The sequence below is a fragment of the Aedes albopictus genome, chromosome 2 (genome assembly GCF_035046485.1).
Source record: "Aedes albopictus strain Foshan chromosome 2, AalbF5, whole genome shotgun sequence".
NCBI lineage: Eukaryota > Metazoa > Arthropoda > Insecta > Diptera > Culicidae > Aedes > Aedes albopictus.
The window spans coordinates 387,663,938-387,688,329 of NC_085137.1; the positions used below are offsets into that span (position 1 = coordinate 387,663,938).

Consider the following 24,392-nt stretch of genomic DNA (forward strand, 5'->3'; position numbering starts at 1 on the left):
CCGTCGTAAAAAAACCGCGTTATTTCAAAAAACGTCGTAAAAAAAAGTCAAGTCACGTTAGATGTGGTGCTGACTATTTTACGCGTGTTTTTGAAAAAACGCGGATTTTTTTTACGACGGTTTTTGAAATAACGCGGTTTTTTTACGACGGGTCTTGAAATAACGCGGTTTTTTTTAGGACGGACCACGTAAAAAAAACCGCGTAAAAAAAACCGCGTAATAAAAAACTTCAGTGTACACTTTGTTTATTAAATTAAATGAACTGTTCTAATAATTTTTACCAACTTCTTTCAGAGTATAACATATTGTACTCCATATTTTTATATTTCCTTTCAATTGTCTTGATATTTTAAAGAACAGTCGAGTTCTCTAACAAATAAAATAATTTTTCAAATTTGCATTTGCACAAAGGTGTTTTTTAATGATTTCAACATTTTTTATCACTAAATACCAAAAATTATCTAAATTTTTATCACATTCGCTTTCTCAACAAGTTGTCTAAGGAATGCCTTGATCAAAATTTGGGAAAAATCGATAAAGCCATTTCCACAACATTTTTTCGGAGATCAAGTTTCTTATTTTTTAAGGTTTTCTTCGGAACAAAAGAACTACCACACAGTTTCTTAGCTTTCCTGAACGCATTTCATCTAAACAAACTTATTTTTTCAGCTTATTCGATCCTTCAGATGCCAAAACTTGGCATACCATAAACACGAATGCAGTAAGCAGTAATTAAGACATTCATTTGCTTAACGTTTGTAGCTACTGGTGTTGTTGAGAAATTTGAAACAAAAAAAATTGTATTGAGAAGGCCCGTAATGGACGTTTTTGATCAAATATTGCAGAAAAATTACTCTTACCAATCGAGAAATATCTTTTGTAATCGATACAGCAATTTTTAATGTGTTTGGAAATTAAATGTTTTATCTGTGAGATTTTTTTCTTTTCTACTATGCTACATTGTTTGACCACTTTGTGCAACTTCAAATTTTAATCATCAGCGCCCTATTTTTTAACTTTTACCAGAAACATCAACGAAATAGGTATTCTTTGTTTCGTTAGCATGTTTACTGTAAAAGCTAGAAGAAACTTTTTTGGATATTGTGCTCAAATTGAAATGGCAGTTAATCGTTAGTGTATTTATAATTTCTGAAACAGTCTATATAAATTGAATCGTTCCAGAACATTTTTGAAGGTGATTTTTCTTTTTTACTGGAACGTTTACAAACTTCCAGACACTTTTCGTAAATTTGCGTAAAGTTTGTAAAAGGTTCATAGTCTTGTTTTTAGCACGTCCAGTAACTTCTCGAAAGTTCTTTAAATCTTAATAATCTAGAATTATTATTCTTCTTTTTCAAACATTCAGTAATCTCCAGAAAGTTCTCGAAATTTTATGTAATTTGGCGTTCCAGAACATTTCAAAAGATCCTTTATCTTGGGCGTTTATTAACTTCCACAAAATTCTCGAAATTAAAAAAAAGTCTCAAAACATCCCAGAAGGTTCTTCTCCATTCTCTTTTTGAAACGTTTAGTGACTTACAGAGATTTTTCGGTATTTGAAAAAGTGTGATAATCCAGAATATCTCAGATGATTGTTTTACTTCTGGAACATTCAGTAGCTTCCAGGAAGTTTCTGTAATTTTTATAGATTTTTATATTGATTGATTGATTTGTCTTTATTAGAGAGACTTTCAGCCCTTGGCTGGTTCGTCTCTTAGATTTTTATATTACAGAACATTCCAGAAGGATTTTTTTTTTGCAGAAGTTAATAATTGTGGAAGAATCTGAGAAGCAGGCTTTATCCCAGTTCAGACGTTACGCCAAGAAGAAGATGTTCCATAATGCTGCAGAAGCTTCTTCCCCTCCTTTTGAAGCGTCAAAAAACTTCAAGGAAATTAAAGTTTAAGAAGTTGAATACTCCAGAACATTCCAGAACGTTCTTTTTCTTTTTTCTGGAACTTCCAGAAAGTTCTTGAAATTTTTAGAACACTGATGTTCTAGAACGTTTGCTCTACAAATGTTTCTTGGGTGACTTTGAAAAACAATCGAATTTGAAAAAAAAATAATGCCGGAAAACTACCCTACGCAAATTCAGAAAAATATCTCTGGATCGGTCAATTTTAAAGCTACATAAAAACTATCTTCAGCAAACTTGCTCAAAATTGATAGATGATAGAAATAAAAAAATGGTTTCCAATTCCTTTGAAAATATGGACCACCCTAATTTGCATGCACATTGGAAAGAGGGCTTTATTATTAGGGACAACTTTGTAGAAGACCATATTTGGCTAAAACATCATTTGATGGCGCTGAATGCATTTTTCCTCGTAAATCTGGTTCATGGACCATTGTGTAGTGTTCACTTCTTTCGAACATGAGCTCTTAGTACATGTTTGTGGTTCCGTTAACACGTTTAAAATTCTTCCGGATGATAAAAGCATGTTAAATCCTGAAGAGAAATACATAATTGTGCTAGAGGTACAAGAAGATCGCTCCAAGATCTAATATATAATTGCGGCAAACCAATAATTCCGATAAGATGCTGCAAAATCCATGTAAACACTGATAAATGTGGAAGATAAAATCCATCTAGAAATTGTGCTACAAGGACTTTTCCAGACATTCCATCAGGGCCAGAGAGTAGGCACTTTCCTATAAAATTGTGCGCATTCTACGAATGGAATGACTTGACGCAGGTCGACTCGTACATCGAGATGAGAATTCTCAACTCGAATCAAGTTACTCATCGTGTAAATAACATGGATAGTCATCTCATTCGAGTCCAGATTTCCCACTTCGATGTTCGAGTCGATTGCGTCATATCACTTCACCCGCAGAATAAGGACAAATATCTCCTGGAATATCTTCCAGGATTTGTAACAATCAAGATTCCTTCCATATTTTTTTCATGCCATTTAGCTTGATCTTCTTTTTTGAATTTATTCCGGATTCATTTTTCCAATACTCGAAAATTTCTTTCCAAGATTCTTGAATTCCGACCTTTTCTACTATAGTTTTCACGGGGAATCTACAAAATTTCTATTCACAATTTCTTCAAGAGATTTTACCGGTATTACTTCCAAAGTCCCTGGTGGGATTTGGGTATTCATAAGAGTTTCTCTTATGATGATATATCGCAGATGTCGTGAAGTTTCTCCAGAAGTTTTTTTTTCAGGATTCCTATTGTAGATTAATCTTGATTTCTTCCGGTGTTTCTCCTGAGATTTCCCCGGAAGATCTTCCAAGGATTTCTTCCAGAGTTGCTTCAAGAGTTATTCCTGGAATTCATACTCGAAAGATTTCTTAAGGAGATTTTACGATTTCTACTGGAGTTTCTCCTGTTATTTATTCAATAAATTTTCCTGATCTTAATGCTAGAGTTTTTCTCTGGATTTCTACAGGAGTTTCAACGGGGATATTTTCTGAAGGTTCTTGCGGGATTTCTTTTGAAGTTTCACAACAGAGATCTCTCGAAATTTCACTCGGGTCTCTCAGAAAAATTCTTCCTGTGTTGGTTCTGGGATGTCTATCAGTTTTTCTGAATTTATCCTGGACTTTCTCCTAAAATTTTTCCTTAGTGATATTTCTCATGATTTATTTCAGAAGCTTTTCCTCGTAGTTTATTACCGGTTCTTGCAGTGATTCACCTGATATTATTTATTTACAAATTCCCTCAGGATTATTCCCAGAGCTCTTTTCGGAATCCTTACCAGCAATTATCCCGAGATCCTGAGTGCATCTTTGGGATTTCTTTAATAGTTGCTCCCGCAATTTTTACAGCGATTTTTCTATGAGTAGTTTTTCGTCCATAAAACATCGTTTAGTTTTGTCAATAAAACAAATTATAATTTGTATGAAACGTAGACTTCGGGTACAAACAGCCCCCCCCCCCCCCCTCCGTATCGCTATAGTGTCGGTATATGCGAATTATTGGTGTGCGTGTCGAGCATTCGCGCCCCTTTATTTGGTGAGGTTTGGCAGTTCAAGGGCGCGAGTGGCGGCACTGTTAGATGTGTACAAAATCGTTTGAGAGTAACATCATGATCGTTTTGCCATCTCTTTGCATATGGTCATCTATTAGCAGCGCAAAGTTCAATCGCAAGCGATTAAAATACAATTGATAAGTGATAACGAGCACTCGTGAGGTGAAAATTTGCAACATTGTTTGGAAAACCCCGTACGAGGGGGAAGGGGAGGTGTTGAAAATTTCCAATTTGGCGTGACGTACTTAATGGATGCTCCCTTTAAATTATAGGCTGTCACAAAGGAAAACGTCATCAAGCCAATACACCCAAACCTCCATTTAGATAATGATCCGGGACTGCTTAAATCGAATTTTTACCTAAATGGAATTGAAGATTGCAAAGAAGTTTAAGAAGGGCATGCGGCGTTTTCGGGGGGTTTCGAAGGGTCTCAAATGCGTTACATGGGGTCCAAGGGATTTTAGGGGTCTTCGAAGGCATTTCAAGTAGCTTCAGAGGTATTTAGGTGCGTTTCAGAGGCGTTACATAGGCGTATACAGGGATTTCTGAGGGTCTCATGTGCCTTACATGGGGTCCGAGGGGATTTTTGAGGCATTTTAGAGAGCTTCAGAGGATTTTGGGCGAGTTTTAAAAGGCATTACGCAGGCGTTGTGTAGGCGTTTTCGGGGGTTTGGGAGGATCTCAGGTGCGTTACATGGAGGCAGAGGGCGTTTTAGGGGGATTTCGAAGGCATTTCAGGAAGCTTCAGAGGATATTCGGCGGATTTCAGAGGCGTTAAGCAGGCGTTATGTAGGCACTTTGATGACCCCCGGTTTGACAGATATGGTAACATGAATTACCAAGTTGATAACACAAAATTGTAAAATGTAAATTGTAAAATTGTAAATGTAAATGTAAAAGTTTTGGAGCGAACACAAGTTATCAGTTTTTTACTAGTCAGTTATTGAGCTTTACTCGGGATACCCATCATAGTCTGTTTTCATTCCAGAGCTAGGCCTCCAAAGTACTCCGAAGTTTGTGTGACAAATCCAACATTCTTATCCAAATTTCATTCACGATGAATGATCACAGAACATAGTCCATGAAGCCTCAAAGCACCTAGATTATCTAGGTCATCCAAACTACTCTGGAATTAATTTTCTTACGATCTACAACATCTACCATCATTTGTGTTCAATCTGTTCAAGAAATTTAGTCCCGTCGATGTCCATTAGACCTCGCAATGCTACGAGCAACTCGATAGTGTGGTAGTTGAATATTCCGTGAAATACAAATGGCCTCCAATACACTTTGAAGTTTGGGTTACGATATCTACATACTGTATCATGCTTTAATTGTAAAAAAATATTCGTGGAATGTAGTCGACACTGCTGATGGAGCCTCAAGGCACAACTATAATACTTTTTGTACATTCATGGAATATTAAAGGATTTCCAGAATATTTTCTGTAGTTAGGACCTTCAAGGTCTACAGGCTCTACTCTTGTTTCTCTTCGCTCTATCGGCATAATTTTCTCACGATTGTATCTGTTTCACCTCATAATATTACGAGTGTCTATGTGTTGCTATTTGGGTGTCCACTGGCATACAAATGGATCCCAAACTGTTTTGAAGTATTGTTCGCAATTCTGTAAATCTTAGGATTCCGCGAATGCTCGCGGAATATAATCTACGGCTCTTAGAGCCTCAGAGTGCAACTCTTTAATGCGCCTCCAACGGTTCATCACGAACCGGCTGCTGCAGATGGAGTATGGCTGATCATATGCATCAGACATGCTCGATAAACACGGAGGAACCGCCAGGGCTCAGTAGAGTCTATTCCCAAGCAATAGTTCCAAATCGGTTGGATTTGAGAAGGTTTTGATGATTGTTACAAATCCTAATAAAAGTTTTATAGGATTTGTGACTGGTTTTGGAACCTTTTACAGCCAGCTGACTTCAAAATGTTGTTTGGGCTCTATTTCCCACATTTCTCGGTTGATTTTGATTAGTATTTTATTAATGTCATAGTCGCTTTTTCGAATCTCTACAATGTTATACTGTATTATATTTAATTTAAATAAAGCAATTAAAATCAACCGAAAAATTAATAGTGGGAAGGAGATTTGCAGCACTTAATTGTGCTGATAGATTCGAAGCTAACGTGCGAACACTTGACATGACAGTTTGGACTGGACAAAAAACTGACTGCTTTTTATTAATTGAACAACGTTACTTTTGTATGACTAGGTTGACATTTCTAGTCCACGCATGAGAAAATGACATGGTTTATCTTGATAGGGCCGATAGGACAGAACGAATTTGAATATTTTTCATAGTTTTTGTAGGGGGATGAATACATAATAGTTGACAAGCAATTTTTGTTTATCTCTTAGATGATGTTATGACATCAACAGAAAAAATATCAGAAGTTCAGTTACATGTTTCTGTAGGTTTTGGACCGATGACATTTTAAGGACACAAGAGATGTACACAGAGAAGTAAAAATCAAGAAAACAATTTGACACAGAATCGATTAAAAAAGCTGTGCATGACGGAACAACTAGCAGGACACAGTTCTAGACGTATCTTTTCAATAACGACATTCAGCATATTTCCAATAAAACTAAACTTCAATAAAGCAAAGACTAAAGCTGCTATGATAGAACAGATCAGAATGACTTAATTGACTATTACCTTGGAGATGTACTTCGAATAACTGACAAATTGACAAGAACCTAACTAATTACATGGACCATACTAAAAAACCAATTGACAAAAAGAAAAAAAGGGGAAACTTTTAGTAAAACTATTTTTGTTCAACGCAGGCCAAACAGTGTCGACTTGGGCCACACATGCCTACGTACTTCTGTGTGTTGAAACAAAAATAGAGGCTCCTAGAAGCAAATGTAGGGAAAGGGTGCGGTGTAGAACATAAGCACAGTGTTGCTACCGCCGTAATCACTTTGAAAAAAAAAAAAAAAAAAAAGAATTTCTCCAGAAATTCCTTGAAAAATTGCTCCAGAAACCTGCAGGAAAGCCTCCAGAAATTCTTTCAAAAATTACTCCAGGGATTGCTCCGAGATTTCTGTCAGGCATTTCTCCAGAATTCCTTTAGAAATTCGTCAAGAAATTTTTCAAGGACTTCCCATCGAAATTACTTCAGCAATTCCTTCAGGAACTTCTTCAGAAATCCCTCGAAGAATTCTTCCAGGAATTCCCCCAGGGATTTTCAAAGATTTTTTTTTCAAGAATTCCTCCAGAAATTTCTTCATGAATGCATCCAGGATCCTTCAGAAAACTTTTAAAAATTCCTCAAGAAAATACTCCTGGGATAACTTTAAGAATTTGTCTCCGAATTCCCTCTGGAAGTTCCTTAGAAAATCCTCCAAAAATATCTTAAGGAATTACGCCAAAAGTTCCTCTCGAATTTATTGCAGGAACTACTTCAGGAATTGCTCCAGGAATTCTTTCAGAAATTCCTCAAGAAATTCTTCCAGGAATCCTTAATAAATTATTCTTTGAATTTCACCAGGAAATCCTCCTGAAATTCCCCCAGAAATTACTACGGAAATCCCTTCAAGAAGTCCTCCAGGAATTCCTCAAGAAAATACTCCCGGAACAACTCCAGGGATTCCTCCGAGAATTCCTTCAGGAAACAACGAATTCAGCTTTATTTAAGAGAATAGCCTAATGGAAAAAAATAGCAAAACGATCGCCACTCCCTCAAAACAGGGAACTCCGAGGAAAATCTCTCCCACGATGCACGATTGTTGTTTATTTTAACTGCAAACAACTGGGAATGTTGTGAAGTTCAACACTCTTTGGTTTCGTAGAAGTATATTCCCGTGTTGTTTGTATCACTGCACTGACTGACGCTGGTGGCGTGTGGTACCACCAACTATTTGCGCCCAGCAGGGCCAGCTCCTAAGATGAACAGACGGTGACGAAAACGCGAAATTGGATCGCGAAGCGAAGGGCTACTTGCTGGAAGAGATGAAGAAACGTTTCAACGGAAACTCGTCTTCGACACGGCTTTGGCCCCGCGAGTGTCTGTTGTTCTACACAGTTGAAATTGTAATAATATTGTGTTGACACACTGCGAGAGGAAATGTTTTCAAACTGCTTTCAACAAATTATTGGGTTTTCGTTTACGATGATTAATGCATCACAACAGAATAGAGATGTTTGGAAATATTTGGTATTGGAGAAAACGATGTAAAAAAGTATTTTAAATGCTTTAGCCTGGATTACGAATTGAAAACGAAAATTAAAACGTATGTTCATACTTAGGCGTTGCCTTGCACGCCATTCATGAACCACGTAGACGATTTGGAAGAACAAAGGGGTTCTGAGTACAGTTTGAATTTTTTTTAATATTTTTTATGGAAACATGAAAAGCAAATTACGAAGAAGGGGAGGCTATAAGAAGAGCAGGGGTTTAAAATCTTAAGAAATGATTTAGCTGTTTGTTTACCAGCCCTAGCTTCTGCTTTAAAATGTATTTTGCACGATGAAATCACTCAAATCAACAAAAGGGTTCTAATGAACATATCTTTCGCGAAGCAAATCAAGTGACTGGATCTTCCAAATATTGTGTTTTGGTCAATCCTTACTAACTAATATAACATACGTAACCATAAAAACTAGCAGTAAGGACTGTTCAATTTATAAAACGGACAACTTGCTTGTGCGATATCTTTTTTATTTTTCAATAAAATCATGTTCAGTTTTTTGCATAACTTTCTATAGCTATTCTCAAATTTAGGAGAAATATAACATTAAGCAAAATGTTCTTTATTGTGTAACTGAAGCGGTTTTCGTAAAACATCAATAAAAACCCATTTCTCAAAATTCGACTTAACTTTCCACATACTAAACATGCATATTTTCATGAAGTTTTTAATGTATTGTAATCTTATACTATTCTACTAAAGGTAAAGCTCAATGGTTGGTTAGTAAAAATGCACCAAGCTGCCTCCAGCTTGATATAGTGAATTGCTTGGTTTTCATAGCAATTATTAAAAAATATTTATTCAAGTCCTGTGATGTAATAGCACAACGGATTCGGCTAAAATGTTGTCCAGAGTAGAAGAATATTGCTTTCTGAATGATGCAGAAGAAAAAAAAAATACTTTAATTGCATTCTTCATCAAAAATTTAATCCATAAAGATGGTCATAGTAAAAAATTGCATACTTTTTGCTCCATTGATGCAGATTTTCGACTCTAGCGAATCTTGTTATTGTTTATTTTCAACAAAGTTGGTCCTATGTTATTGTACACTTTATTTAATAACAATCGGATGTAAAAATTTCTATTTCCTACTTCATTGTTATGTAAAATTTGCATTAGGTTGCATTGTTATTTGGAAGAACCTTCAAAGGACAAAACTGTTTTGATTACTGTGCCTGTAATGGCACACAGTAACCAAACCAGCAATGCTATTAAGAACCAGTTTTCTGCATTTGAAACCGCATTATTCCTACTTTCGACTGGATGTATAAAAAAATGTTTATTGAATATGTTCATGCCCTTTTTGCTTTACTATTGAATTTTAATCAAAAAATCGAATCTCTCTTGAGACTTCAATATTTCAAAAACTAATTTTCCAATCGAGTTTAAACTTTGCCAGAATGTTTATTACTCATGCTGCTGCAGCATGGCACATACTTTTCTGATATTAAAAATGATATACCATATGTAAACAGTAATTTTATATATATTTTAAATTTTCAGCAATTGTAAAATCCACCTCATTTAACATCTGCCCGATTTTCTATGAAATAAAACTATTTTTATTCGATTCAAAAACCATTACTATAATGAACGATGATGTACTGAACAACGAAGCAAGGGTGGTTAAATTTGAACTACGCGTCTTCTTTTTATAGCCTTGTAAAGTTGTCCGTTTTATAAATTGAACAGTAAACATGCCGTTTACAATGTTGAGGAATTACAAAAGAATACATTTCGAACCACTCTAACATAGACCCGGGATTATCTGCAATATTTGACTAAGATTCAATGCTTCACGATTTTTGTTTACTTTAGTGGCTCGTATCAAAACGCGACGTCAGGTGCCCAACCTTCGTCGTTTGGCGGCATACGTCAATAAAATAAACTCGTACCCAAACATCGAAGAAGAAAAGGGGGAAATCAATCAGAAAAATCACGGAATTTCTTCCCATACATAAAGGTCGACATTATTTGCACACACGATGTAGAGACACTGTTTATCTTATCGTTTCCTTCAGTTAGTCATCTTGTAGATGGCATGGCGTAGACCACCACATGTGTGTAGACCGCGAAATAGTGCCGCAGTCAGCACCAGCTAGCAGTACCATACCGCTGCCTGCTGGCTGGGGCAGAGAACTTGATGCCGAGTTTTGTTTATGTTATCTGTTTTGTAGTAGGTACGAATTTATAGACTTTTAATTATCTCGGAAAGACACCGAGCGGGGCGGCTGACCACTGACTGCCAGCCACCAACACAGTCATTTCTTCGGAAAGGGTTTGTCTACAGGAAATCATCGAATCATGCGATTTTGTAGTCTAGTCTAGTTTAGTCTACAGCCATTCATTGTAAGAATGTTGGAAAACGATAGAATCAACTACCTATTTCATCCATTTCTCAAGTTTCATGGGGCTCGTCCACTTTTTTACAACGGCTGCAATCAATTCCACTTCTTCGGTCGATTCACCAAAGATCCCCTGCGTAATATCATCAGCGAAGCCGACAATCGCCACGCCAACCGTTATCATAAACCTCAACATCTCATAACACCGGACCCAGGATGGAATCTTGCGGAACTCGAACTTCTGAGGTTATTTGATAGCACTCCCGACTCACCTCTGATGTCGAATGCTTGTACTCAATTCTGGAAGTAGCTTCTAAGAATCTTGCACAAAAGACGCCCCAGACGCCCAAAAGCGCATCGACAATAGCCGCCCAACTGGCGCTATTGAATGCGTTCCTTACATCCAGTGTCACTACTGCACAATAACGATTCCCCCCTCTCTTACGCTGGAGCGCTATCTCGGCGGTCTTTCTAACCGACAAGATAGCGTCAGCGGTCGACCTCCCCTTTCGGAAGCCGAGCTGGTTGCTCGAGAGACCATTTACACACACCCTCGGTGTTGAGGATGATCTTTTTGAGCACCTTTCCCGCCGTGTCGATCAGGCATATTGGTCTATATGCCAACAATAGAACCAGGCTCTGCCGCTTCCAAACCTCTGGGAAAACTCCCTAGTGCAAGTATTTCTGCATAGCAGACCTGAACATCATAAGGGCCCATATAGCCGAGGCGGTAAACGCACGGGTATTCAGCATGACCATGCTGAGGGTGACGGGTTCGATTCCCAGTCGGTCCAGGATCTTTTCGTAAATAAAATTTCCTTGACTTCCTTGGGCATAGAGTATCTTCGTGCCTGCCACACAATATACGCATGCAAAATGGTCATTGGCAGAGGAAGCTCTCAGTTAATAACTGTGGAAGTGCTCATAGAACACTAATCTGAGAAGCAGGCTTTGTCCAAATGAGGACGTTACGCCAAGAAGAGAGAGAGAGACCTGAACATCTCGGGGGCGTCTGCAATAGCTACTTTTAAGGCCAAGTTCGGAACTCCGTCCGGTCCTAGGGCCTTACCTACGCTAAGGGTCTTTGTTATCTCCGCAAGTTCCTCATCGGTGATCCTCTCCTCATCGCCGGCCCCAGTCCTCAGCTGTCCTACGAAAGGAGTTTAAGGACTAGGATCATGACGCGGAAAAAGCCCCTCTATGATCTTCTCCTACATCTCTGGAGATTGCTCTGTAGGAGCAATTACACCCCCGTGGCCTCCCTTCTAGGATGGACTCGCCTAGGCATGGTCACATCGCACGCACGCGAGAGCATCGCTACTAGCTTGTCGCCGTCTAAACCAAGTAGTTTTCACTCACGGCGGAGCGGATCCCTAAATACCCCTTCGTCGAAGTATGATGTCTTCTACTTTCGAAGCCGCCGCTTCCTCTACCCGCTGCCTGCTGCTGTTGTAGTCCATATTGTAGCGAACCATCGCTGGGAGAGTAGCAATCGTCTACTCTCCAAATCGAAAAAAAGCTAGGTCGACATCTAGTATGGCCAGTGTCTCTAGCCGGATTTGATCCCGCTGGTTCGTAAAACATCTTCCCCATTCCACGGCCCAGGCAAAGAAGTCAGTCGCTGTTAACCACCGGCCTTCGCTCTGTAAGCAGGGTCGACATACAGTCCAGTATCCACTGCTCGATCGACCACCATAACAGCTACAGAAGAAGACCCCGTTTACTTTGGCGACCACGAAGCGCTCATAGGTAGTAGACATCAACTCCTGGACGGGGTATTAACTCGTCATCCATATTGCCGCCATTTTTCTGGACCGATCCGCGACCCAATAAACGACTGTCGTTGCTGGCGGGTACTCGGTATGGGCCCGCTATGATGGCGATATCCGCCCTCAATTTAGAAACAGCTTTACACCGCTTGGACCTCCCGTTGAGTGCCTGTTGTTCGCAGATTTCCCGGTACAGATCATACAAATGGGTGGACTCGTGATGCCGTGTATACCTTATTATGGTCTTCGGTGCCGCATCTTCTACACAGTTTGCTCCTGTCAGGGCCTTTGCAGTCCCATGACTTGTGTCCTGGTTCCAGACACCTGAAACAAACCTCCGGTGGCTCGTCGAAGGTCAGATAACATACGCACCAGCCTACCTTGATCCTCCCTACATTAACGGACTTTTTTTTACGACCGCCACAGGTAGCTGAACCAATGCTACCTGTGTGCCTGCCGGCCAAGGACCTCTTACGCCAAGTTTTTGTAGGCGGCGCCCTTGCGTTTCTTATTGCGTTTCAGCTATAGAATCATCCCGCCCGTACGAGTTCGTCTGATACTGCACACGTCGGCTCCCAGATCCACGAGCATCCCGAAAAGTCGCGGCCCAAGAAGCACCCGGCAGAAACGGGTGCGAAGCCGAAGCGGGAAGAAAAGGGTGCGGCCAGCGCGAGCAACCAGGCTGCCAAACCGGTTGCGAAACACGCAAGGGGCAGGGAAACCAAGCCCCAGCAAGCCAATCCCAAGAATGGGGGCAGCCAACCAGACCAAGGGAAGGAGAACCCTTGGATTACGGTTGGAAAGGGAAAGAAGTTGAGATAAGGGAAGCCAGCACGCAAGCGCGAAAGGAGCGACGCGCTGGTCTTCAAAGCCGAGGCGGACACATACGCCAAGGTGCTGAAGGCCATGCGAGGCGAAAATCGTCTCTCACCGCTGGGCGCGGATGTAAAAAGCATCCGACGCACCAGGACTGGAGAGATGATGGTAGTGCTGAAGAAGGATGCGGCCAAGAAAAGTGCATCCTACAAGGCACTAGCCCAAGAAGTACTTGGAGAAAAAGTACAGGTAAGAGCTCTAACAGCGGAGGCAACTCTCCAATGTAAAAACCTGGACGAAATCGCCGACGCAGAGGAGCTCGCAGCCATACTTAAACGTACCAAGTGCATCGTTCCACCTGCGAAAGGGCCCGGCTGGTACGCAGATTGCCACGGTCAAGCTCCCCGTAGGGGAGGCGAACAAGGCGATAGCAGTCGGCAAGGTCAAGGTAGCTTGGTCAGTGTGCCCGCTCAACATACACGAGCCGCCGCTGTCATGCTTCAAGTGCTTTGAGCAAGGACATAGGTCCTGGGCATGCAAAGGCCCTGATCGGAGTAAACTCTGCAGGAAGTGCGGAGTAGAAGGCCATTTCGTCAGGGAGTGCAACTTGGCACCAAAATGCTGCACGGCGAACAAGGGCCACATGATGGGCGGGCCTAAATGCTAAAGCACGCGAAGAGGTCGAAGTGCTAAGCGATAATGCAGGTTACACAATTAAACCTGAACCACTGTGAAGCTGCGCAGCAGTTGCTGTGACAGTCAGTCTCGGAGTCTAGTACAGACATCGTCCTGCTAGCTGACCCCTACCGCATCCCACACGACAACGGGAACTGGGTTGCGGATAAGGCTAAGCTAGCGGCGATCTGTACAACCAGTCGTTTCCCGATGGCTGACCTCGCGCTTCGATAAGGCGTCATTCGTAGAAAGGTTGCTTATGGAGCCTGTTGGAAGATGTCCAACAGAGAGGGATTTTTCCGATTTAGTAATCACCGATTCACCACCGACAATAAAACAAAATTGGTTTGGATATCTAGGGTGGTATATTGGAATCCTGGGTGGATTAATAAATTCCTGCATGGAACAAAGGAGGTACAAATTTCAACGTGTGGCCTCTTCGCGGGCATTTTGTCTTACGAACTATGGTTACATAATGGAAAGGAACACTTACGTTTAGTCTCCCTAGTATTTCTGTACGCTTTCGGTCTTGTCACTCGGTTTGGTCTTCGTTTGGTCGAATTTCCTAAGAATGTCGTTCACTTAAACTTAGGGAAATACAATATTGAATGAGTTTTCTTACCGCACATTTGTGCTCATGCAAGCTTGAGCGATTTTAGAGGTTACAAAGTGACACTGGATCGAGAACTGTATGCAACTAGGGGAGCAATAATTTCATGTTTTAGTTCACTAGAAAACTCACTGTATACTAATTACCTACTTGCAAATTCACTATTTGATATTATTTCCACGGGATAGTATAAGATTTCACTTTTAATATGGGTCAAAATGAGTTACTACATACTGTAAAACGTGGAGTGAATTCTAGAATGTGCTTGTCCCTATAGAGTTCTTGTTCACAATGGATAGCAGTGGTTTGACGTTTCGGGTAAACGGTTTGTACAATACTTGCGTGCGCTGGTGTGTGTGCTTGGTATGACGTCGGATGAGAAGGTGCGCCTCTGCGCCAGGGGCGTAGTCAACACTCCCCCCGGGTACGCCGGTCCTCGGTCCGGCTTACTCTTTGTCGCGCCGTACATCCAATACGGCTAGCTTAGCTACGGGACGCTCGAACACTCCAGTCGCTGTTTGTACGGTGGCCGCTCTGATCTGGTTATCCTTCTGGTTGACACTGGCTCCAATGACCTTCCCTTTAGGCCAACAGTTCCTGGGTAGCTTCGGATCAACAATCACCACCACGTCACCAATCTCGATCGGTTTCGTGTTAGTGTACCATTTCGTTCGTCGAGTGATCTCTGGCAAGTAATCAGATAGCCAGCGCTTCCAGAACTGGTTGGCAAGCTGTTGAGACATTCTCCAGGTTCGTCGTAGTGTGCTTCCAGTGTCGTCGAGCGTACATAATGGCTTTGTTCCATCGGATGACCCAAGGAGAAAGTGATTAGGCGTGAGAGCGGGTGCAGATTCATCGTCGAGTGGTACATGTGTCAGGGGTCGAGAGTTGATAGTGTTTTCGATCTCGGCTAGGAGGTTCCGTAGCACTTCGTCGTTAGGCTTGTGCGAGGGTCGAATTGCTGTCAAGTTCCGCTTGACAATGCCTATCAGGCGTTCCCAGCTACCACCCATGTGTGGCGATACTGGGGGAATGAATTTCCAGGTCATCTCGGCTCCGCCAAACTCCTTCATCACCTCATCGTGATTGATTTCCATTTCCACATCGCCCAGTGCACGGCTCGCACCGATGAAGCAAGTCCCGCGGTCACTGTAGATCGTCCTAGGTGAACCTCGACGCGCTACGAAGTTACGAAGACCCATGATGCAGGAATCGGTACTCAACGTGTTTACGACTTCGATGTGGACTGCACGAGTGGTCAAACAAGTGATCAGCATTCCCCATCGCTTCTCTGCTCGACGGCCAACGACGACTTCCATCGGTCCAAAATAATCTATGCCGATATGTGTGAATGGTCGAGCGAAGGCATCAAGTCGTTCTGGAGGTAGATCGGCCATCATTGGAGGCTGTGGTACAGCACGGTGGTTCCTGCATTGTTGGCAGTTGTGTCGTACCCTCGAATAAGTCGCTCGTAATCGAGGTATACAATACCTCTGTCGGATTTCATTCAAAGCGGTCTCGTGGTTCTGGTGGTTGTATTTGTTGTGGTAGTGTGCGATTATAAGTCGGGTAGTGTGGTGGTCACGTGGAAGAATGATCGGATTCTTGGCGTCTTCTAGAGCCTGGGCGCAGGCACCGATTCTTCCCCGCATCCTCATCAATCCATTGCTGTCCAACCAAGGGGTGAGTTTGAACAGTGGACTGGTCTTGGGAACGGTTTTCGTTTGTTGAAGGAGAATAGCTGTTTCTTCCGGATACGCCTCACGTTGTGCTTGTCGGATGACGTAGCGTTCAGCGGACTGGATTTCATCGGTAGATGGGGCTCCGAAGTGGGCTGGCATCCCCTGCTTCTTCAAACGGCAGTTTGCAGGGAAACGATGTACAAGTGCCGCTACTTTAAGCATCCGCTTCCAGCTAGAGACGTTGATGGCTGGATCAGGCGATGTAAAGTGGGCTAACAGGCAGGCCCGAAGTTCAGTTTCTGTCTTGATAACTTTGTTCGGTTGGCTTGGCCATAATTCTTCAGATAACTGCAAGAAATCTGGCCCGATGAACCATCTGGATTCTGGCGTCATATCCGGAAACTTCTCCCACTTCGTGGCGTCGTCTGCCACGTTCAGCTTCGTCGGGACCCAGCGCCACTGCTTCTGTTCTGTTGCTTCTAGGATTTCACTGACTCGGCAGGCAACGAATGGCGTGTAACGACGGTGATCCGAATTCAGCCAGCAAATCACGTCTCTGGAATCCGAATGGTAGACGCGCTTGCTTACGTTGAAGGACAAAGAACCGAGAACTGTTGTAGAGAGCCTTGTACCAATGACTGCTGCCATGAGTTCGAGTCTTGGGATCGAGTGGTATCGCAAGGGAGCAACTCTTGTTTTGGCTGCAACTAAACGACACCATACGTCTTTATTCCGTGTGAATCTCAGGAAGCACGCGGCAGCCATGCCGTTCTCGCTCGCATCAACGAACGTGTGCAGTTGAACTTCGTCATATGCCGGAGCAAGTTGAGGCCGGAAACATCGTGGTACTTGAACTAGTTCAACTTGTGGTAGAACCTGCAGCCAACTGCGCCACTTGGCGAAGGCGTTTTCGTCAATGATATCGTCCCACTGGATGCCGCTACGCCAGATTTCTTGAAGCAGGATCTTGAGGAACATTAGGAACGGTGCGATGAGCCCAAGAGGATCAAATATTGTCATGAGAATACGTAGAACCTCTCGTTTCGTAGGGTGACGATGACCTTCCCAGAGCTCACGATCGTAGCGATCCCAGCCGATCTTGTAGGTGAAGACATCTGACGCAGTACACCACCACATGCCAAGCACTTTTTCAGTCAGCATTTCGGGTGACAAGTTCAGGTTCTTTTCCTCGGTGTTGCTGCCACGTAGAGCTTCCAAGACCCGTTGCGAATTGCTGGTCCAGTTTCGGATTTCGAACCCGCCCTGCGAGTGCACGAACCTTACATCTTCTGCGAGTTTGATTGCTTCCTCCTCAGTGTCAACGCTCATTAGCATATCGTCAACGTAGTGCTGCTTTTCGATAACCTCCGTTGCATCGGGATACTTTTGAGCGAAGCGCGTAGCATTCAGATTCATGGCATACTGGGCGCTACTTGGTGAACAGCAAGCGCCAAAGGTCATGACGCACATGACGTATACCGAAAGTTTCCCGTCATCGTCCCTCCAGTAGAAACGCTGGCACTGTTGATCTTCCTTGCGAATAAGGACTTGGTGAAACATCTCGCGAATATCTCCTGTCAAGGCGATGGGATGCTCACGGAAACGGATCAACACAGTGAACAATGAGGAAAGATTGTCAGGACCCTTTAGCAGAACAGAGTTTAGTGATACTCCGAAAGCCTTGGCTGCTGCGTCCCATACGATTCTCACCTTTCCCGGTTTATTTGGGTTTGTCACTGGGAACACTGGAAGATACCAAACGCGCTGATGGTTTTGGCTCAGTTCGTCATCGGATAGCTTTCGTATGTAACCTTTGTTCAGATGATCCGCCAGTTTTTCCCTCAATGTTTCGGCAAGCGTTTCGTCCTTGTTCATACGTTTCTCCAGGCACTGGAAACGTCGTTGCGCCATCGCTTGACTATCCGGCAGACGTACCGCTTCGGAACGCCAGAGTAAGCCGGTTTCGTAGCGTTCTCCAGTAAACTTGGTCTGTGATTGAAGGAGAGTTTGTGCCTTTTGATCATCGACGGATAGCAGTGCTTTGGTTGGCTTCATAATCCCCAAGCTGTCTAGCGCGAAATAGTCTTTCATAACTTGGTGAAGATTCTCGTCCGTCTGACAATGGTCCCCACAGGCGGCAATGTGGTAGATTGAGTGCACTGGGCTGGTTGCAGATTCCGATGTTCCTCCTCCACAGATTGTCCAGCCGAGTCGGGTTTTGATGGCGACAGGATCGTTCGGTTTACCTTCCCGGCACTTGAGGACTAGGCTAAGATGTTGGTTCTTAAGTCCGATCAGGATCCGTGGTCGAACGCCTTGATATGAACTGACTGGAAGTCCTTGCAGGTGTGGGTGTAATGACGACAGCTCCTCGATGTCTAATGTTTGGAACGGAAGCAAAAGCTTGTTCACTGTTCGTGCACCGTTGATCGCAAATCGTTTGGCTCCACTATGTACACCGGATATTTCCACTTCGACGACCTTGGACTTCACTTCTTGCCGCTGCGTGCCACCAGTCCAGTGTAGACAAAGCGATCGTGTTTCTCCATCCAGCCCTAGCTCGTCGGCTAATTCTTCGTCAAGCAACGTAAGATCCGAACCATCGTCCAGGAAAGCGAATGTACGGATCGATCTATGCTTGCCGTGCAGTACTACCGGAAGATAGCGAAACAATATGTCGCTTGATTTTGTCTGGTGCGTGTGACAACTGTGCGCTGTTGAGCTCGTCGCAGTGTTTGGAAAATCCTTATCGCCTGCTGCTGAAGACACTGCTGTCGAAGAGGACGGCATTTCCGCTGTGGATTGCTGTTTTTGATCGTTGTGCAGCAGCGCGTGGTGTTTGAACTGGCATCCGTTCTTTCCGCAGGGTTTGGCTTGACACAGTCCATTGTGGCGGCAGAGACAACGTCGACAAAGTGCGAACTCTCGTACTGTAGCCCAACGTGAATCTCGAGAAAACTCCAGAAAGCGCTTGCACTTGTCGACTGTTTTGCAAGTTCCCTTACAAACAATGCATTCACCGCTAACACTAGGATTCTTTCCATTTGAACTGTGAGATGTACGGGGTTCTGCAGGAGCATTTTCGGAATGGGCGTTTACGAAGGCATTTCCCTTCTTCGTGCCTCGACTTTCACTCCGAGCTGGTCTTGTATTGGCGATGTTCGGAATTGTCACTATGCTTGCTGCTTCGGCAAGGGAATACAACCAGGAACTAAAAGCTGCTAGGTTGATTCCTGGAATAGAGAGCCTGTATTGTGCCCAGTTCAGCTTGATTGTTGGAGGTAGTTTGCTGACAAGCTGATGTAGGAGGGTAGTGTTATACAGGTATTCATCCAGGCCGCAGGCGTCCACGGTTGCACAGAAATTCTCCACATGTACGGCGAAGTCCACTAGTGTCTCTAGCCTGTCTTCTCTTATGGCCGGCAGGGAGTTGATTTTCTCGATGAGCGTGTGTACAATAGCCTCTGGTTGCCCGAACATCATTTTTAGCGTCTTCAACACTCCCGGGACATTAGAAGGGTGCACCAGGCGACTCTTCACAGCTTCGAAGGCTCGCCCTTTCAGGCTTTTCTGCAGCCGAAAGATGTTCTCATCGTTCGTGTAGCCGCACATTGTCGTAGTACTGTTGAATGTTGCAATAAATAAGGGCCAATCCTCGGGGTTGCCGGAAAACTGGGGCAGATCCTTGGACACGGCTTGTCTGGCTGCTATCTGTTTCCTAGTTAGCGAGCAGCAATCTTCGTCGCGTTCTGGTAAACGGCTATTGAACTGTGGAGTTTCACGGTGAACACTAGCTTGCTCTTCGATGAACGATCTGCATCTGCTGTTGACGGGGGGATTTACTCCAAAGTGAGGAAACTCGTTTGAAGCTGGTCGTTGATCTTCCATTTGCGAACGGTGGCTTGATTGCGCTCGGGGACACCATTCGCCTATAGCCTCCGAAACACTGTTTACGTCGGATCCGTTTTCACTAGCCATCTCTTCCAGCAGTTTATACTTCTCCTCCAGGTAAACTCGTTCTTGTTCCAGCTTCTTGGCATTCAAAATCCGTTCTTCTTCCAGCTTCTGCAGCTTCAGTTTCGCAAGCGATTGGGAGGACCTACTTGATGCACGACTGGACACTTGGGAAACCACAGATTTTGCCCTTCCGGTACCTTTCATCAGCTTTTGGTCGGGTTCCTTCGCAGCCACTTGGTGGCTTCCTTTTGGATGCGGCTTGTTGCTGTCCTTCCGTAGTCCTTTTGGCGCCGTCTTCTTTGTAGCTGTCCTTTGCTCCTCTTGCGTTCCTGTTTTGTTGGCGTTCGACGTCTTGGGTGTCTGCAAATCACTTGATTCCTGATGAAGTGGAAGCTGCAATTTGCCACCATCGATTCCAACATTCGGTTTCTTTTTTACACCACCATCACTTGGGTTCACTACCGCTTCAGCAATTTGCACCGATTTTGTACACTCTGCACAGTTCCAAGGCTCGTTCTCTATGGCTTGAGTGACACCGACGCAGGCAAAGTGAAACCATTTGATACACATATCACACCTCACCATCTCCTCGTTGTCATCGGCCCGGCAAACTCGACACGCCCGACCAGGAAATGTTGCCTCCGGTTCAATTGTTTCATTTGTGACCACCACTTGCACACTACCGACTGCACCACTTTCACTTCCGCCGGCATTACTGCCTTTGTTTGACCGACCTCGACTCGCCATAACAATGAACCGACTTGTTCGTTAATAAACGAATTTATTAAGATGTTGGAAGATGTCCAACAGAGAGGGATTTTTCCGATTTAGTAATCACCGATTCACCACCGACAATAAAACAAAATTGGTTTGGATATCTAGGGTGGTATATTGGAATCCTGGGTGGATTAATAAATTCCTGCATGGAACAAAGGAGGTACAAATTTCAACGTGTGGCCTCTTCGCGGGCATTTTGTCTTACGAACTATGGTTACATAATGGAAAGGAACACTTACGTTTAGTCTCCCTAGTATTTCTGTACGCTTTCGGTCTTGTCACTCGGTTTGGTCTTCGTTTGGTCGAATTTCCTAAGAATGTCGTTCACTTAAACTTAGGGAAATACAATATTGAATGAGTTTTCTTACCGCACATTTGTGCTCATGCAAGCTTGAGCGATTTTAGAGGTTACAAAGTGACACTGGATCGAGAACTGTATGCAACTAGGGGAGCAATAATTTCATGTTTTAGTTCACTAGAAAACTCACTGTATACTAATTACCTACTTGCAAATTCACTATTTGATATTATTTCCACGGGATAGTATAAGATTTCACTTTTAATATGGGTCAAAATGAGTTACTACATACTGTAAAACGTGGAGTGAATTCTAGAATGTGCTTGTCCCTATAGAGTTCTTGTTCACAATGGATAGCAGTGGTTTGACGTTTCGGGTAAACGGTTTGTACAATACTTGCGTGCGCTGGTGTGTGTGCTTGGTATGACGTCGGATGAGAAGGTGCGCCTATGCGCCAGGGGCGTAGTCAACAGAGCCTAACACCAACGATCTGTCCAGTGAAGATCTAGTCGGATCTCTAAGCCGTACATGCGATGCCGCGATGCCTAGGCGTGCGCTACCCAGAATTGGACGGAAGCCGGTATACTGGTGGTGTCCTGAAATCTCAGAGCTCAGAGCGTCCTGCCTAAGAGCGAGGAGGAGGATGCAAAGAGCTCGTACCGATGAGGGTAGAGCGGAAAGAGGTGAGGCCTATAGGGCGGTTAAACTGGCACTGAGCAAAGAGATTAAGACACGAAAACGAGCGTGTTTCGAAAATCTCTGCCAGGCAGCCAACACGACACCCTGCGGCGATGCCTACAGGGTAGTCATGGCCAAAACGAAAGGAGCATCTGCGCCCCCGGAACGCTCACCCGTGATGCTGCAGAGGATCTTGGAAACGTTGTTCCCACGCCACGATATAAGACCATGGGCTGAAACAACCGGTCCCGACAACATTGTTGAAAGGATGTGTACGGGGGAGGACAAGTGGGATGCCTTTTCTTCCACGGTATCTCGAATCATCCTCGAACTACAGACAAAATGGCGAGCCGAACAACAGCTAGATGAGTTGACTTCCCCTCCCCATCCCCATTCAGGCGTTGCAGGGGATTTCAGGAACGTTTTTGAAGGGCTTCAGAGGTGTTACGGAAGCGTTTCCGGAGGTTACAGGATCAGGTGCTTGATTATTTTAGGAAATTTCAGGAGATTTTTAACAGATTTCGAAGGCGTTACAGATCCGTTTTTGGGGGTTTCAGAAGGTCTTAAGTGCGTTACATGACATTGTGGTTCTTGATCAAATATTCCATTAAAAAATACTCTTATCAATCGAAAAATATTTTTTATTATCAATACAGTACAGCAATTTTTATTGTGTTTGGAAATTAACTATTTTATCTGTAAGATTTTTTTCTTTTCGACTATGCTACATTTTCTGACCACGTTGTGCAACTTCAAATTTTAATCATCTAGTTTACAGAGCCTTATTTTTTAACTTTTACCAGAAACATCAACAAAATTGATATTATTTGCTTCGTTGGCATGTTCACTATAAGAGGTAGAAGAAACTTTTTTGAATATTGTGCACAAATTGAAATGGCAGTTAATCGTTAGTGTATTTACAATTTCTGAAACAGTCTATAAACTCCCCTGAACTCCACTCGCTACTTCTTTTCCTTAACCCTTCAGGACACGCGCTGTTGTAAAAAGTACAACACTACACAGATAAAAATAATGAGATTTACACGTCATGTAAACTTTAGCTTTGTCATGTAAACTTAGTGCTATGATGGTTTATATGATATGTCATGCAAATTTATGTTATATGCCATGTAAACACACAGAGTCATGCTGAATTACATGACATATAATGGAAGTTTACATGATATTTTATGACTTTCACATGATATGTCATGTAAACTTCTGTGTTATCCCACGCTCCAATCATGTGCATCATATGTCACAGAATTTTACACTCTTTTTTTGATTTGTGTACCAAAAAACATCGCTTGTCATATATAGCGCGAGCGCGGTACATGACGCGCGTCCTGAAAGGTTAAACCAACCTTATCCCCACTGAAATAAATTTTGTTGTTGTTTCCACCGAATCCATGGTAAAATTAAGAACTGTACCAACAATTTTCAACCGAATGCAAAATTCTGTTAATTGTACTGAAACATTGTCAATATTACCATGCGTGAAGTACCATTGACAAACATTCTTGATGTTACTATTTTGACATTGTATTTTTGACCATGTTTATCTAAGACGCGCAACATTCAAGTCTACATGATCGAAATTACAATGCCCAAATAGTAGAACCAAGAATGTTTTTAGTCAACAGTAATACACGCATGGTAATATTGACAATGTTTCAGTACAATTAACAGAATTTTGCATTCGGTTGAAAATTGTTGGTACAGTTCTTAATTCTACCATGGATTCGGTGGAAACGACAACAAAATTTATTTCAGTGCCTAATCTGAAGTACACAAAAAAAATTGTAATTAAAATTCAGCGAGAAATCATGCACATTAAGGGAATGCTAGAATTAGTGCACTTTTACATGAGATATAATGTAAAATTACATTACCATCGTGTAAATTTCCGCCAACCATCGCGTAAACCATCATGGACTCCAACCGGTTACGTGACTATTAGCGGAAATTTACACGATTGTAACGTAATTTTACATGATACCTCATGTAAATATGCACTAACTATAGCATTCCCTTTATGTGCATGATTTCTCGCTGAATTTTACATGAATATTTTTTTCTGTGTACTCCAAGGCTTAATCCTCACGGACTTTCTATCAAAAATTCGATTTTGAAGTGATCATACAGTTTATCAGAACACGGTGGCATACTAGATCCGCAAAAAGCAAGTTCACCGTTAATCATGAATCACCGTCTTTTCGAGGATTGACTGTAGTAACTACCGTAACTTTGCCTCGCCTTGGTAATGAGACCTTCCGATCTATCAGCATTTCACAACTTCCAGGAACCAGACAGCACCGGGTCGCGGAGCAAATATTTATGTGTGGGATTTATTTTCGTGAGCAAACTTGTACCTCTGTATTCCGCGCGGGAGGAAGCGCACTTGCTGCAGCCAAAACAAACTTTTAACGACGTGTAAAAATCACATCGAAATCGCCCATCGATGTCTCTATATAAAATCTCGCGGCAACTCTAGTCCATATAGTACTCGCCGTTCGGTATTTAGTGAAGATGCAACTATAACTATTCCCTTGCAACAACTTCGCGCCGGCACTCTTGGGACTCGACTAT

General features: G+C 42.8%; 1 protein-coding gene across 1 annotated transcript in view; it reads left to right on the forward strand.

The window, feature by feature from the left end:
• Nucleotides 1-24,392, forward strand: part of LOC109399416 (CD63 antigen) — a gene marked incomplete at its 3' end in the record, with an annotated part of 85,835 nt that overhangs the window by 58,133 nt on the left and 3,310 nt on the right.